We start from the raw sequence: 14,968 nt of genomic DNA, 5'->3' as shown, positions 1-14,968 counted from the left end.
TCTCCCTTATGGTCCAGCAGCTTCATCCCCACCTCCTTCCTTCTTCTACCCCTATACTCCAGCAGTTGTGTCCCCTATTTCACAACCACCCCTGTGGTCCAGCAACTCCTTGTTCTTTTCCCATTCCCTTATCCCACCCCACCCACTAACAGCAATGCATTTAGAGGATTCCTGCTCAGCTTAGAGGGAACATTGCCCACAATGGAAAAATAACTGAAAGAAGCTGGTAGAGATTTGAATACAAATACCAATTTATTGGGCTCTCTCCCAAGTGCACAAAAAATATATAAAAGTAGAGCTAGGAAAACAATGAAGCATATAGTTCATAAACAAAGGCAAAAAGTATTAAACATGCTAAAATGTATTTACAGTAATTGATCTCCTCTGCAGTATGCTTTCTCCTCTAGTCACCTGTATCTCCTGTGCTCCTTTACTAGCAGATGGGTTTTGACCCTCTCTGTTTCTTGGAGAGTGCCTTTTCACTATCAAGACTTTTAGCAGCTCCAATTTCATAAGAACATAAGAGTAGCCATACTGGGTCAGACCAATTGTCCATCTAGCCCAGTATTCTGTTTTCCAAACAGTGGCCAAGCCAAGTACCTGGCAGAAACCTAGAGTGTAGCAACATTCCATGCTACCAATCCCAGGGCAAACAGTAGCTTCCCCATGTCTGTCTCAATAGCAGACTATGGACTTTTCCTCCAGGAATTTGTCCAAACCTTTTTTAAACCCAGATATGCTAACCGATGTTACTACATCGTCTGGCAATGAGTTCCAGAGCTTAACTATTCACTGAGTGAAAAACATATTTCCTCATTTTATATTAAAGGTATTTCCATGTAACTTCCTCGAGTGTCCCCTAGTCTTTGTACTTTTGGAACGAGTAAACAATCGATTTACTTCTACTTGTTCTACACCACTCAGGATTTTGTAGACTTCAATCATATCTCCCCTCCTCCGTGTCTTTTCCAAGTTGAAGAGCCCTAACCTGTTTAGCCTTTCCTCAAATGAGAGGAGTTCCATCCTCTTTATCATTTTGGTCACTGTTCTTTGAACCTTTTCTAATTCCGCTATATCATTTTTGAGATATGGCAACCAGAACTGAACGCATTACTCAAGGTGTGGTTGTACCATGGAGTGATACAAAGGCATTATTGTATTTTTGGTCTTATTCACCATTCCTTTCCGAGTAATTCCTAGCATCCTGTCTGCTTTTCTGACTGCCGCCACCTCCGCCACTACCGCACACTGAAAAGAAGATTTCGACGTATTATCTACAACAACATCTAGATCTTTTTCTTGAGTGCTGACCCCCAAGGTGGACCTTAGCATCAGGTAACTTTGATTCGGATTATTCTTTCCAGTGTGCATCACCTTGCATTTGTCCACATTAAATTTCATCTTCCATTTGGATGCCCAGTCTTCCAGTTTCCTAAGGTCTTCCTACAATATTTCACAGTCCGCAGGTGTTTTAACAGACTTGAATAGTTATGCATCATCTGCAAATTTACTCACCTCACTCGTCGTTCTGATTTCCATATCACTTATAAATATGTTAAATAGCACCGGTCCCAATACAGATCCCTGCGGCACTCCACTGTTCACCCTCTTCCATTGAGAGAAATGACCAATTTACCCTACCTTTTCTTTTCTGTCCAATAACCAATTCCAAATCCACACCAAAACCTTGCCTCCTATCCTATGACTCTTTAATTTCCTCAGGAGTCTCTCATGAGGAACATTAGCAAAAGCTTTCTGAAAATCTAGATACACTACATCAACTGGCTCTCATCCTGCTAGATTCCCTAAGGTATGGTCAGTTTTTTGGACATGGGTTATACCCTGGTCTCTACTCCTCACTCCTTTTTTATAAGCATTTTAAAGCATGGCTATTTATACGGGTTTCTGGAATGGAACTTGATTTACGATTTTTTTTTTTTTTTTGCTGGACCCTTTCGAGTCAATATTTAACCACCACATAGATCCAATCCAGATAGCCAGCATTGCTGAATATAAGTGGAGAGCACTGGCTGCCAGTGACTAGCAGTGAAATTCAGCTGCTATCTGTAAAGTGGTTTAAGTTAGAATACTAATTTTCTGGACAACATACCCTCACTCCATCTCAGATATTATACAGAAGAACTGCAGTGGTTAGCGGGAATTTTCAGTGGCACTATCTGTATAGTTCCACAGAAAATTCACAGACGGGGCAATTCAACAACTGGTCATCTCCATTTAGGCATCTTGAGAACATGTGGTAGGAACATATTCTGTGACAGAACCTGGGTGTCCAGGTTCAGTTATATAATACTAACATAACCCAGTATCTACCCGCTTAACTTTTATGCACCTACAGTTACACCAGCCATAGGTCTCATGTAAGGGGTATAATTTCTCACCCATGCTCCACCCCTGTGTACACACTCTTGGAAATATCCACTATGGGGCCCTTTTACAAAGCATTGGTAAACCCAACGCGGGCTTACTGCACGCTAAATCGGAACTATTGCCGGCCCAAGGCGGCTGCTGGCATTAGTTCCGGCTCGAGTGTGCGCCACTTCCTGTGCGCTGGGAAAAAAATGTTTTCTTTCTAGTGCGGCACTAACCCAGTGGTAATTGGGCATCACCGCGCACTGCCTGGTTACAGCCAGGTTACCGCGAGAGCACTTACCGCCACCTCAGTGGGTGGCGGTAAGTGTTCCCCACCACACGACCATACGGTAAGATTTATCTTGCCACATGGCCAATTTTTGGGGAGGCTTTTTACCCACTGTGGTAAAAAGGGCTCAGGTGAATGGAAAAAACAGCCCCCACTGCTACCGCAGGGCCCTTTTTCCCCGCAGCTTAGTAAAAGGACCTCTATGTAAATTATGTGGGTATTTGCAGAATAGTGCTACACTTATGCATGTAAGTGCTAGTATTCGAGACATTTACATATTCCAGGGGTGAGTAAATGTGGACACCTAAATTATACAATTGCCCTTACAGCTAACACAGCTATAGAGATAACTACTTTGGAATATCTGGCTCTGTGTTATTATGATGTTTTCAATAAGTTCTGTATCATTTAAGTGCTAATTTTGTGTGATGGTGTTTGGATATTAACGGTATGTATTCAGGGTTTATTATACTAATTTTTTTTTTTTACTGTAATCCACTTTGATGTTAGCACTAATAAGTGAAATGGTAAGAAAATCAAATTTAAAAAATGAAAGAAGAGAAGTATTTCTGCTGCCAACAGAAAGAAACAGGGAAAACTGAAGGAGATCAGTACACTGTGCAATACTGAGACAGCCTGGGAACAGAAAAGCTCCTGATATAGCAGAGTGAGACATCAAGGGATAACCTACTAAGAAATAATTCGGACTTCTCTATTGCTTTACAGGAAGATGCTTAATCACTGTTAACCCTATCTTAGGTCCATGCAGGTATCACACGGAGATGTATGAAGCAGCTTATATTCAAAAAAGGTATGAAAATCTTGTATTCTATACAATCAAACCCAGTTTCTATCCATCTGTCATAGACTCCCCTAAAAGGATTGCAGTGCTCTGCCCTTTGACTTACCTTCTATAACACTTGTGTACAATGACTCCACATGACAATGTGTATTTCTTTGTGTAGTCAAACCAAAGTGGAGAAAGCCAACCAAAATGTTCAGGATGACCAAAGTTTATTGTGGATCTCTGTTGTGTTGCTTCAGGTGCAAAGGTGAAGTGGCTAATGGTGCTGTTTGGACAAAGATGGCATTGGCCCTTCCCACACCAAGGTTGTCAGGCATGGTGAAAGATCTGCTCCACAAAGATGAATGCTGTTATGGCAGTTCCAATATGACAACACATTGTTTGCTGATTTGAAAGATACCCCTGACAAAGATTGTGTCTGTCGAAACACGGTCTGTGTTGGGTTATTCTCAGGTGAATTTTCAAAAGAGACGGGCGCCCATCTTCCGGCACAAATCTGGGACCTTTTTCTGAAGTCCACTGCAGTGCCCCCTAGGGTGCCCAGTTGGTGTCCTGGCATGTCAGAGGGACCAGTGCACTATGAATGTGGGCTCCTCCCATGACCAAATGACTTGGATTTGGTCATTTTTGAGATGGACGTCCTCGATTTCCATTATCGCCGAAAACCGGGGACGACCATCTGAAAAACGACCTAAGAACGACCATCTCTAAGGTCAACCTAAATTTCATGATTTGGGTGTCCCTAACCGTATTATCGAAAAGAAAGATGGACGCCCATCTTGTTTCGATAATACGGGTTGCTCCCCCCCCTTTACGGGGCCATCCTGCGAGGACACCCTCATGAAAACCTGGATGCCCCATTCGATTATGCCCCTCCACATCAGCATTTATTTTGAAGAATAAACTTTGGTCATCTTGAACATTTTGGTTGGCTTTCTCTACTTCTTTGGTTTGATGTGTGACTGTATGGAATTCATCAGTGCCCTCTGGTGTTTTTTGTGTAGTGCCTGCTTTCTGGGATTTGTTACCACATTCTCTTCACATAGAGATTTCTTTTTCTAAGTTTAGAGTAGCTCTTAAGACTCATTTATGTCAATTTGTTTTTCAAAATTAAAACATCTAAGTAAAGAGACTTCCAGTGCACCTCTTGATTGGTGACATGGCAATCTGGGAATTTTCTTTTGTTTTTACAATCCTTTTAACTTGTGATGGAGATCCTATTTCTGTTTAGATTTTAGATTGTGTGCAGTGCATAAGTACATAAGTATTGCCACACTGGGATAGACCAAAGGTCCATCAAGCCCAGCATCCTGTTTCCAACAGTGGCCAATCCAGGTCACAAATACCTGGCAAGATCCCAAAAAAGTTCAACACATTTTATGCTGCTTATCCCAGAAATAAGCAGTGGATTTTCCCCAAGTCAATTTAATAAAGGTCTATGGACGTTTCCTTTAGGAAGCCGTCCAGACCTTGTTTAAACCCCACTAAGCTAACTGCCTTTACCATATTCTCTGGCAACAAATTCCAGAGTTTAATTACACATTGAGTGAAGGAAAGGTTTCTACGATTCGTATTAAAATTTACTATTTTGTAGCTTTATCGCATGTCCCCTAGTCCTAGTATTTTTGGAAAGAGTAAACAAACTATTCACGTCTACCCGTTCCACTCCACTCATTATTTTATAGACCTCTATCATATCTCCCCTCATCCGTCTTTTCTCCAAGCTGAAGAGCCCTAGACACTTCAACCTTTCCTCATAGGGAAGTCATCCCATCCCCTTTATCATTTTTGTCTCCCTTCTCTGTGCCTTTTCTAATTCCACTGTATCTTTTTTGAGATGCGGTGACCAGAATTGAACACAATATTCAAGGTGCGGTTGCACCATGGACCAATACAAAGGCATTATAACGTCTTCACTTTTGTTTTCCATTCCTATCCTAATAATACCTAATATCCTATTTGCTTTCTTAGCTGCTGCAGCACACTGAGAAGAGGGTTTCAACATATCATCAACAATGATGCTGAGGTCCCTTTCTTGGTCAGTGACTCCTAACGTGGAACCTTGCATTACGTAGCTATAGTTCAGATTCCTCTTTCCCACATGCATTACTTTGCACTTGCTCACATTAAACGTCATCTGCCATTTAGACGCTCAGTCTCCCAGTATCGTATGGTCCTCTTGTAATTTTTCACAATCCTCTTGCAATTTAACAACTTTGAATAACTTTGTGTCGTCATCAAATTCAGTTCTCAACAGAGTTTCCAATTTCTTTCAAAGAAAATTTCTCAGCATTAGTGGAGGCTGAGCCAGACTGGAAAACTGGTAAAAAATAATCTTTAGAGATTTTAATGGAAGTATGCATGTAACCCACTGTTATATTGCAGCTCTGTGTGGGAGGAACCCAGCATGGAAATAATTATGAGTCCATCTCACACTGGAGGATGTCCTTGTTTGTGGAGTCTCAGTGTGGGGTGGAGACGATGAATTACTATTTTAGGAAGGGCAGTGCTGTGAAACTTGTCCTTGGTAGCCTGTACCTAAGAAGTCCATAACCCCCACCAAGTGACTTGTTGGAGCTAAGAGGGGTACCTGCTAACAAACCTTGAAACAGGAACAAGATTAAATCTTTTACTGTTAATCTCCTGAGCTGTGTAGAGAAGCCGACCTGTGGACAGGAGATTGGGGAGTCTAGCCATAACCGGGCTTAAGGGTAGGGTGCTGTCTGCTTGCGGATGGTGATTCCTTTCAGAGTAAAACCCTGAAAGGCTTGGACAGTGAATGCTGGATCTAATTCTCTGACCGTAATGGTGATGCAATGGAGAAGTTGATTATGAAGTGCCAACTGGTTGCAGGTCAGGTGAAGGGGTTTTGTATGAATGCAGAACCCAATAAGGAAAGACTAATTTCTTTTGTGACTTTATAAGATCAATGCTGAGTCCTGTGCTAAGGATTTCTATAACCGTTGTTGAAGAGTTCCACTTGTTCAATAAAGTTCAGTTATTTTCTTTGGCTCTCCTGGCTAATGTGTGGTTCCTGCATGTGAACTGGAGGGACCCTGTCGTGAGTGGTGCACACCCACTCCTGAACCCCAAGATTCACTCACTGAGTTCACCTCCTGGGTGTGAACCTGCTTCTGAGTGAGAGGCGTGGGTTACATGTGCTTGCAATTTTTTTGCAGAGAGAAGAGAAGGGGCAAGCCAGAGTTCCTGCGGCAGTATTTTTACTTCTATCTTCCCTCCCATCCTCCTGCACAATGCCTTCCCACCAGCAGAAGTCTGCAGTAACCTGTGCATCTCATTTGCTGTTGCCCAGAATGCCCACCTCCCTACCTAGTTTCTACTCTGAAATAGGAACTGCACAGGGCCAGTAGGTCTCTCAAGATAATCAGGACTGGACAGTTTTGATGTAGGAGAGAAGGCTGATGAGGATAATACATACATGCATACATAATAAATGACAGTTAAAGACCTGTATGGTCCATCCAGTCTGCCCAAGAAGATAAACTCATTTTACATGGTATGCGATACTTTGTATGTACAAGACCTCACCCAAGTCTACTAACCACCTCTGAGTGAGAGGGTCTAAAAAAATTCTCTTCCCTGTCCTCCCTGCCTACACAATACCAAATAGAGACCAAATTCAATTAGATTGGGAGGTATAAGACAATTTTATCAACTTACAAAATGTTACTCCCCTTGGGAACCTGTGTTGTTCGCTGATTCAAGGACAGTGTCACGTCTGTGGCCGTGACCACCCTCAGACTTACCTTATTCCTGGGGGTCAGCTTCCTAGCTGGCTCCTGTTTCTTCTGTCTGTCCTTTCTGAGCTAGCTCTGGCTCTCTGTGCTGGCTGCATCCAGCAGCATGACACTAATTGCCTCACTATACTGCACCTGTGGGTGTTGCCTGGGTTAGCTCTCTCTCTCTCCCTCTGTGCTGGCTGCTTCCAGCATGACTCTAATTGCTTCATTACACTACACCTGGGTGTGGGAAGCCTCTCTGTGTTTCACTGTGCTTTCTGCCTGACTTGTGGTTTGTGCCTGAACAGCATCCGTAGTTGCTTAGAGATTTCTGCAGCTGTGCCTTTGGTGTTGAAGGGCTTTATTAAGCACTTAGAGACTGCAGCCTTTGCCTTTGCATTGCCAATGCCTCCGCAGTGCCTTAGGTCCCAAGGTTAGTGTGCTGTCTGCACAGTTAGCTTTCCTTGTCTTTTCTTGTGGGCTTCCATCCTTCTGCTTTGCGAGTTACTATCACCTGTGGGCCTTGCCTTCTGGCTCAGGGTATTATTGCTCTGTGGGCTTTCAGGCCTTCTGTGTCTATTGCTCTGTGGGCTTCCATCCCTTCTGTGCCCATTGTTCTGAGGGCCTCCAGTCTATCTGCGTATATCCCTTTTACCTGTGGGCTTCCAGGCCTTCTGTGTGTATTACTGCGGTCTGGGGGTTTCCAGCCTTTCTGTGGGCTTCTAGCCTTTCTGGGTGTATCTCTCTGACCTGCAGGCTTTCAGCCTTTCTGTGATTATTATTCTCTGTGAGCTTCTAGCCTTTCTGTTATCCCTGTGCAGTGGTGCAGCAGCACACTGTCTGAGTCTAGTTCCGTGCCCTGTCGCCCTCGTGTATCCCAGACCCAGGGTGGGTCCTCTGGATCTTCAGCTCCTGCCTTATCCTGCAAGTCCTGCCGGCCACCTGCACTTCGGAGCTCAACTCCGGAGGAATGGTGGCTAAGTGCAGGTGAAGCTGTTCCTGTTTTGTCTGTTCTAGTTGCCTGCCTTGTACTACTCCAGTCCAGAGTTCCAGTACTGCTCTTCTGTGTTTCCAGTCCCGAGGTGGTCTTGCCTGCTGCTGCCGCTCCTCGGCAGTGGCCCAAGGGCTCACAAACTCAAGTCCTGCCTCGAGGACCTGACAGAATGCCAAGGCCCTCGAGAACGCAACAGACAGCATAAGGAGGAGGTTTGGATGACAGATGTACTGAGGAAAGAAAATGGATGACTGGGTGGGGGTGGAAAGGAGGACAGATTGCCTACCCTCTCCCGGGGTGGGGCATTGGGGAAAAAATTGATTATTGTGCTGAGTGATAAATGTTTGTACCCAAAATATTGGAGATGATTATTCAAGAGCTGAAAGGAAGGCTTGGTATCTGAAGGATGGAAAGGTGGAAAATGTGTCTGTGGGTGCCAGAAGGAGGATAAAATGAACATAGTAACATAGTAGATGACGGCAGAAAAAGACCTGTGCGGTCCATCCAGTCTGCCCAACAAGATAAACTCACATGTGCTACTTTTTGTGTATACCTTACCTTGATTTGTACCTGTCCTTTTCCGGGCACAGACCGTATAAGTCTGCCCAGCACTATCCCCGCCTCCCAACCACCAGCCCCGCCTCCCACCACCGGTTCTGGCACAGACCGTATAAGTCTGCCCAGCACTATCCCCGCCTCCAAACCACCAGTCCCGCCTCCCACCATCGGCTCTGGCACAGACCGTATAAGTCTGCCCAGCACCATCTCTGTCTCCCGCCACCGGCTTTGCCACCCAATCTCTTCTAAGCTCCTTAGGATCCATTCCTTCTGAGCAGAATTCCTTTATGTTTATCCCACGCATGTTTGAATTCCGTTACCGTTTTCGTTTCCACCACCTCCCGCGGGAGGGCATTCCAAGCATCCACTACTTTCTCCGTGAAAAAATACTTCCTGACATTTTTCTTGAGTCTGCCCCCCTTCAATCTCATTTCATATCCTCTCGTTCTACTGCCTTCGCATCTCCGGAAAAGGTTCGTTTGCAGATTAATACTTTTCAAATATTTGAACGTCTGTATCATATCACCCCTGTTTCTCCTTTTCTCCAGAGTGTACATGTTCAGGTCCGCAAGTCTCTCCTCATATGTCTTGTAACGCAAATCCCATACCATTCTCGTAGCTTTTCTTTGCACCGCTTCAATTCTTTTTACATCCTTAACAAGATACAGCCTCCAGAATTGAACACAATACTCCAGGTGGGGCCTCACCAACGACTTATACAGGGGCATCAACACCCCTTTCTTCTGCTGGTCACACCTCTCTCTATAAAGCCTAACAACCTTCTAGCTAGGGCCACCGCCTTGTCACACTGTTTCGTCGCCTTCAAATCCTCAGATACTATCACCCCAAGATCCCTCTCCCCATCCATACCTATCAGACTCTCACCGCCTAACACATACATCTCCCGTGGATTTCTACTCCCTAAGTGCATCACTTTGCATTTCTTCGCATTGAATTTTAATTGCCAAACCTTAGACCATTCTTCTAGCTTCCGTAGGTCATTTTTCATGTTTTCCACTCCCTCCGGAGTGTCCACTCTGTTACAGATCTTAGTATCATCCGCAAATAGGCAAAATTTACCTTCTAACTCTTCGGCAATGTCACTCACAAATATATTGAACAGAATCGGCCCCAGCACCGATCCTTGAAGCACTCCACTACTCACCTTTCGCGCCTCTGAGCGAATTCCATTCACCACCACCCTCTGGCGTCTGTCCGTCAACCAGTTCCTAATCCAGTTCACCACTTCAGGTCCTATCGTCAGCCCATCCAGTTTATTTAAGAGCCTCCTGTGGGGAACCGTGTCAAAAGCTTTGCTGAAATCTAAGTAGATTATGTCCATAGCTCGTCCCTGATTCAATTCTCCTGTCACACAATCAAAGAATTCAATGAGGTTCGTTTGGCACAATTTCCCTTTCTTAAAACCATGTTGTCTCGGATCTTGCAACTTATTGGCTTCCAGGAAATTCACTATCCTTTCCTTCAGCATCGCTTCCATTACTTTTCCAATAACCGAAGTGAGGCTTACCGGCCTGTAGTTTCCAGCTTCTTCCCTATCACCACTTTTGTGAAGAGGGACCACATCCGCCGATCTCCAATCCCTCGGAACCTCTCCTGTCTCCAAGGATTTATTAAACAAATCTTTAAGAGGACCCGCCAGAACCTCTCTGAGCTCCCTCAATATCCTAGGGTGGATCCTATCCGGTCCCATGGCTTTGTCCACCTTTAGCTTTTCAAGTTGTTCATACACACTCTCTTCTGTGAACGGTGCTCTATCCACTTCAATCTCATTTGTACTTTTTGCAGTCCATCGCGGTCCTTCTCCAGGATTTTCTTCTGTGAAAACGGAACAGAAGTATCTATTTAGCAAATTTGCTTTTTCTTCATCATTATCCACATAGCGGTTCGCAGTATCTTTTAGTCTCACAATTCTCTTTTTAGTCATTCTCCTTTCACTAATATACCTGAAGAAAATTTTGCCACCCCTCCTTACATTTCCAGCCATTTGTTCTCTGTGGGCTTCCAGCCCTTCTGTGCTCATTGTTCTGAGGGCCTCCAGTCTATCTGCGTATATCCCTTTTACCTGTGGGCTTCCAGGCCTTCTAGGTGTATTACTGCGGTCTGGGGGTTTCCAGCCTTTCTGTGGGCTTCTAGCCTTTCTGGGTGTATCTGTCTGACCTGCAGGCTTTCAGCCTTTCTGTGTTTATTATTCTCTGTGGGCTTCTAGCCTTTCTGTTATCCCTGTGCAGTGGTGCAGCAGCACACTGTCTGAGTCTAGTTCCGTGCCCTGTCGCCCTCGTGTATCCCAGACCCAGGGTGGGTCCTCTGGATCTTCAGCTCCTGCCTTATCCTGCAAGTCCTGCCGGCCACCTGCACTTCGGAGCTCAACTCCGGAGGAATGGTGGCTAAGTGCAGGTGAAGCTGTTCCTGTTTTGTCTGTTCTAGTTGCCTGCCTTGTACTACTCCAGTCCAGAGTTCCAGTACTGCTCTTCTGTGTTTCCAGTCCCGAGGTGGTCTTGCCTGCTGCTGCCGCTCCTCGGCAGTGGCCCAAGGGCTCACAAACTCAAGTCCTGCCTCGAGGACCTGACAGAATGCCAAGGCCCTCGAGAACGCAACAGACAGCATAAGGAGGAGGTTTGGATGACAGATGTGCTGAGGAAAGAAAATGGATGACTGGGTGGGGATGGAAAGGAGGACAGATTGCCTACCCTCTCCAGGGGGTGGGGCATTGGGGGAAAAATTGATTATTGTGCTGAGTGATAAATGTTTGTACCCAAAATATTGGAGATGATTATTCAAGAGCTGAAAGGAAGGCTTGGTATCTGAAGGATGGAAAGGTGGAAAATGTGTCTGTGGGTGCCAGAAGGAGGATAAAATGAATGGGGAGAAAAGGAAGAGACATTATCAGGGGAGATTACAAGATTCAGGGAAAGGTAAGAATAGTGCCTGAAAGGAGAGAGAAGGGGGGGGGGGGGATAACTAAGAAACCCAAACTAAAAAATGGATAAAAACAAAGAACAAAATAAGAAAAATCCCTCAAAATTGCTGTTAAACCTCCATCACTTGTATGTGTGTGTTCTACTTGCTATGTTTTATTTATATGTTATATTATAATATGTTATATTGCTATGTGTGTTCTATTTGCATCCGCGGGAGGTGGTGGAGATGGAAACGTTAATGGAATTCAAACGTGCATGGGATAAGCACAAAGGAATACTGTTTAGAAGGAATGGATCCATGGAATCTTAGCGGAGATTGGGTGGTGACGCTGGTAATTGGAAAGCGAAACCGGTGCTGGGCAGATTTCTACTGTCTACGCCCTGATCGTGACTGAATAGACAGGGATGGACTTGAGTGTAAATTTTAAGGGACTTCGACGTTACCTTCAGAACTTTTAGTACAAGAAGAGTGCTGGGCAGACTTATACGGTCTATGCCCTGAGAATGGAAAGGACAGGTCAAACTCTGGTATACATATAAAGTATCACATACCATGTTAAATGAATTTATCTTGTTGGGCAGATTGGATGGACTGTACAAGTCTTTATCTGCCTCACTTACTATGTTACTATGTTTGTCTTACAAATGCTCCCAGAAGGGGGCTGGGTTGGCTAGGATTAGTCTTCAAGGTAACTGAGTGATCTGTACAGAGCAGTAAGGGGGGTAGGGTTGAGGGGGAGGAGAACATATGGAGTGTGGAGTTGTGGGTGAGTTTCCTGCTTATTTTTGAACGAGAAGGCCGGCCATCTTCAGACACAAATCGGGACATGGCTGGTATAATCGAAAGCCAATTTTGGCCGGCTTCAACTGCTTTCCGTCGCAGGGCCGGCCAAAGTTAAAGGGGGCATTTCGGCAGGGTACGGAAGGCAGGACGGGGGCGTGGTTACAAGATGGCCGGCTTCGGCTGATAATGGTAAAAAGAAGGCCGGCTCTGACGAGCATTTGGCCGGCTTCACTTGGTCCATTTATTTTTAGGACCAAGCTTCAAAAAAGTGCCCCAACTGACCAGATGACCACCGGAGGGAATCGGGGATCACCTTCCCTTACTCCTCCAGTGGTCACCAACCCCCTCCCACCCAAAAAAATTTTTTAAAACATTTTTGTGCCAGTTTCTTTCTCTATAATATCAGCAAAATTCACCCTTTCCTTTCTGAGCACACTACCAGAACCCTCATCCACACTCTTATCACCTCTCACTTAGACTATTGCAACTTGCTTCTTACAGGTCTCCCACTTAGCCATCTCTCTCCTCTTCAATCTGTTCAAAATTCTGCTGCACGACTAATATTCCGCCAGTGTTGTTATGTTCATATTAGCCCTCTCCTCAAGTCACTTCACTGGCTTCCTATCCGTTTCCGCATACAGTTAAAACTCCTCTTATTGACCTATAAGTGCATTCACTCTGCAGCTCCTCAATACCTCTCCACTCTCATCTCTCCCTACATTCCTCCCTGGGAACTCCGTTCACTGGGTAAATCTCTCTTATCTGCACTCTTCTCCTCCACTGCTAACTCCAGACTCTGTTCCTTTTATCTGGCTGCACCATATGCCTGGAATAGACTTCCTGAGCCGGTACGTCAAGCTCCATCTCTGGCCGTCATCAAATCTAAGCTAAAAGCCCACCTTTTTGATGCTGCTTTTAACATCTAACCCTTATTCACTTTGTTCAGAACCCTTACTTTATCATCCTCACTTTAATATTCCCTTATCTCTTGTTTGTTCTGTCTGTCTGTCCTAATTAGATTGTAAGCTCTGTCGAGCAGGGATTGTCTCTTCATGTTCAAGTGTACAGCGCTGCGTACGTCTAGTAGCACTTTAGAAATGATAAGTAGTAGTAGTAGTTCTATGCCAGCCTCAAATGTCATACCCAGCTCCATGACAGCAGTATGCAGGTCTCTGGAGCAGTTTTAATGGGTGCTGCAGTGGACGTCAGGCAGGCAGACCCAGGCCCCCCTACCTGTTACACTTGTGGTGATAAATGTGAGCCCTCCAAAATCCACCCGAAACCCACTGCACCCACATGTAGGTGCCCCCCTTCACCCATAAGGGCTATGGTAGTGTTGTACAGTTGTGGGTAGTGGGTTTGGGGGGCTCAGCACACAAGGTAAGGGAGCTATGGATGTGGGAGCAATTTATGAAGTCCACTGCAATGCCCCCTAGGGTGCCTGGTTGGTGTCCTGGCATGTGAGGGGGACCACTGCACTATAAATGCTGGCTCCTCCCATGACCAAATGCCTTGGATTTGGCCGGGTTTGAAATGGCTGACATTAGTTTCCATTATCGGCGGGAAACCAATTGCAGCGATCTCTAATGCCGGCCATCTCTAACACCGGCCCAAATGTTGAGATTTGGCCAGCCCCAACCATATTATCGAAACGAAAGATGGTCAGCCATCTTGTTTCGATAATACGGTCAGGTATGCCGCTTTCCGGGGCCGGCCTTGGAGATGGCCGCCCATATAGATGACCGGCCCCGTTCAATTATGCCCCTCCATGTGATTTAAAAATTATGGGCCTCTTCTACAAAGGCGCGCTAGCAGTTTTAGCGCTCGCTAAAAACTAGAGATGTCCGTAGGAATATATAGCGCACCTTTGTAAAAGAGGCCCTATTTGAACATAGACATCCGGTACAAGAGGCTTTTTTTAAACTGACATCCAAAAGAAAAGAATGCTTAGTCATTATCTAAAAAATACTAACAATTCCAAAGACTAATTTCCCCCGCCACCCCGTCCTAACCATGACTTTCCCCACCTCTGTCTCGCCACTACTTCTACTGCTGCATAATAATAATTAATTACAATAAAATAAAAAAGAAGACAAGAAAAGCGGCACGGGGATAGTCCTTTTTCCTCCAACTTTGACTTCCTGTTTCAGAGAGGCAGACAGCATGAACCAGCACCGACATGCAGAGAAGCAGAAGCCTCATGCCTTTTTTTTGTTGCAGTTGTTTTCTGCCACTGCTACCGTTGGTCCTAGTAACCAGCAGCAGCAAGAACAGAACATGATAGGCTGGATGTGGTATCATTTAGCATGCTGCACTTTCTGTGAGATGGTACCATATGCAGCTTATCATATCACCTGTACAAAGCAAATGAGTTCTCCATGTTTGTATGTTTTGGTCCCTGTGGACACAGAGCTAGTGATGTTGCCCCATGAGTAGTATGACAGAGAAGTGATATTGGGTGTGAGGGGATCATGAATACAATGATAGGA

This window comes from Microcaecilia unicolor, chromosome 4, assembly GCF_901765095.1.
Source record: "Microcaecilia unicolor chromosome 4, aMicUni1.1, whole genome shotgun sequence".
NCBI classification, from domain to species: domain Eukaryota; kingdom Metazoa; phylum Chordata; class Amphibia; order Gymnophiona; family Siphonopidae; genus Microcaecilia; species Microcaecilia unicolor.
The sequence above is the reverse complement of the archived record's forward strand: the minus strand, read 5'-3'. Positions refer to the sequence as shown.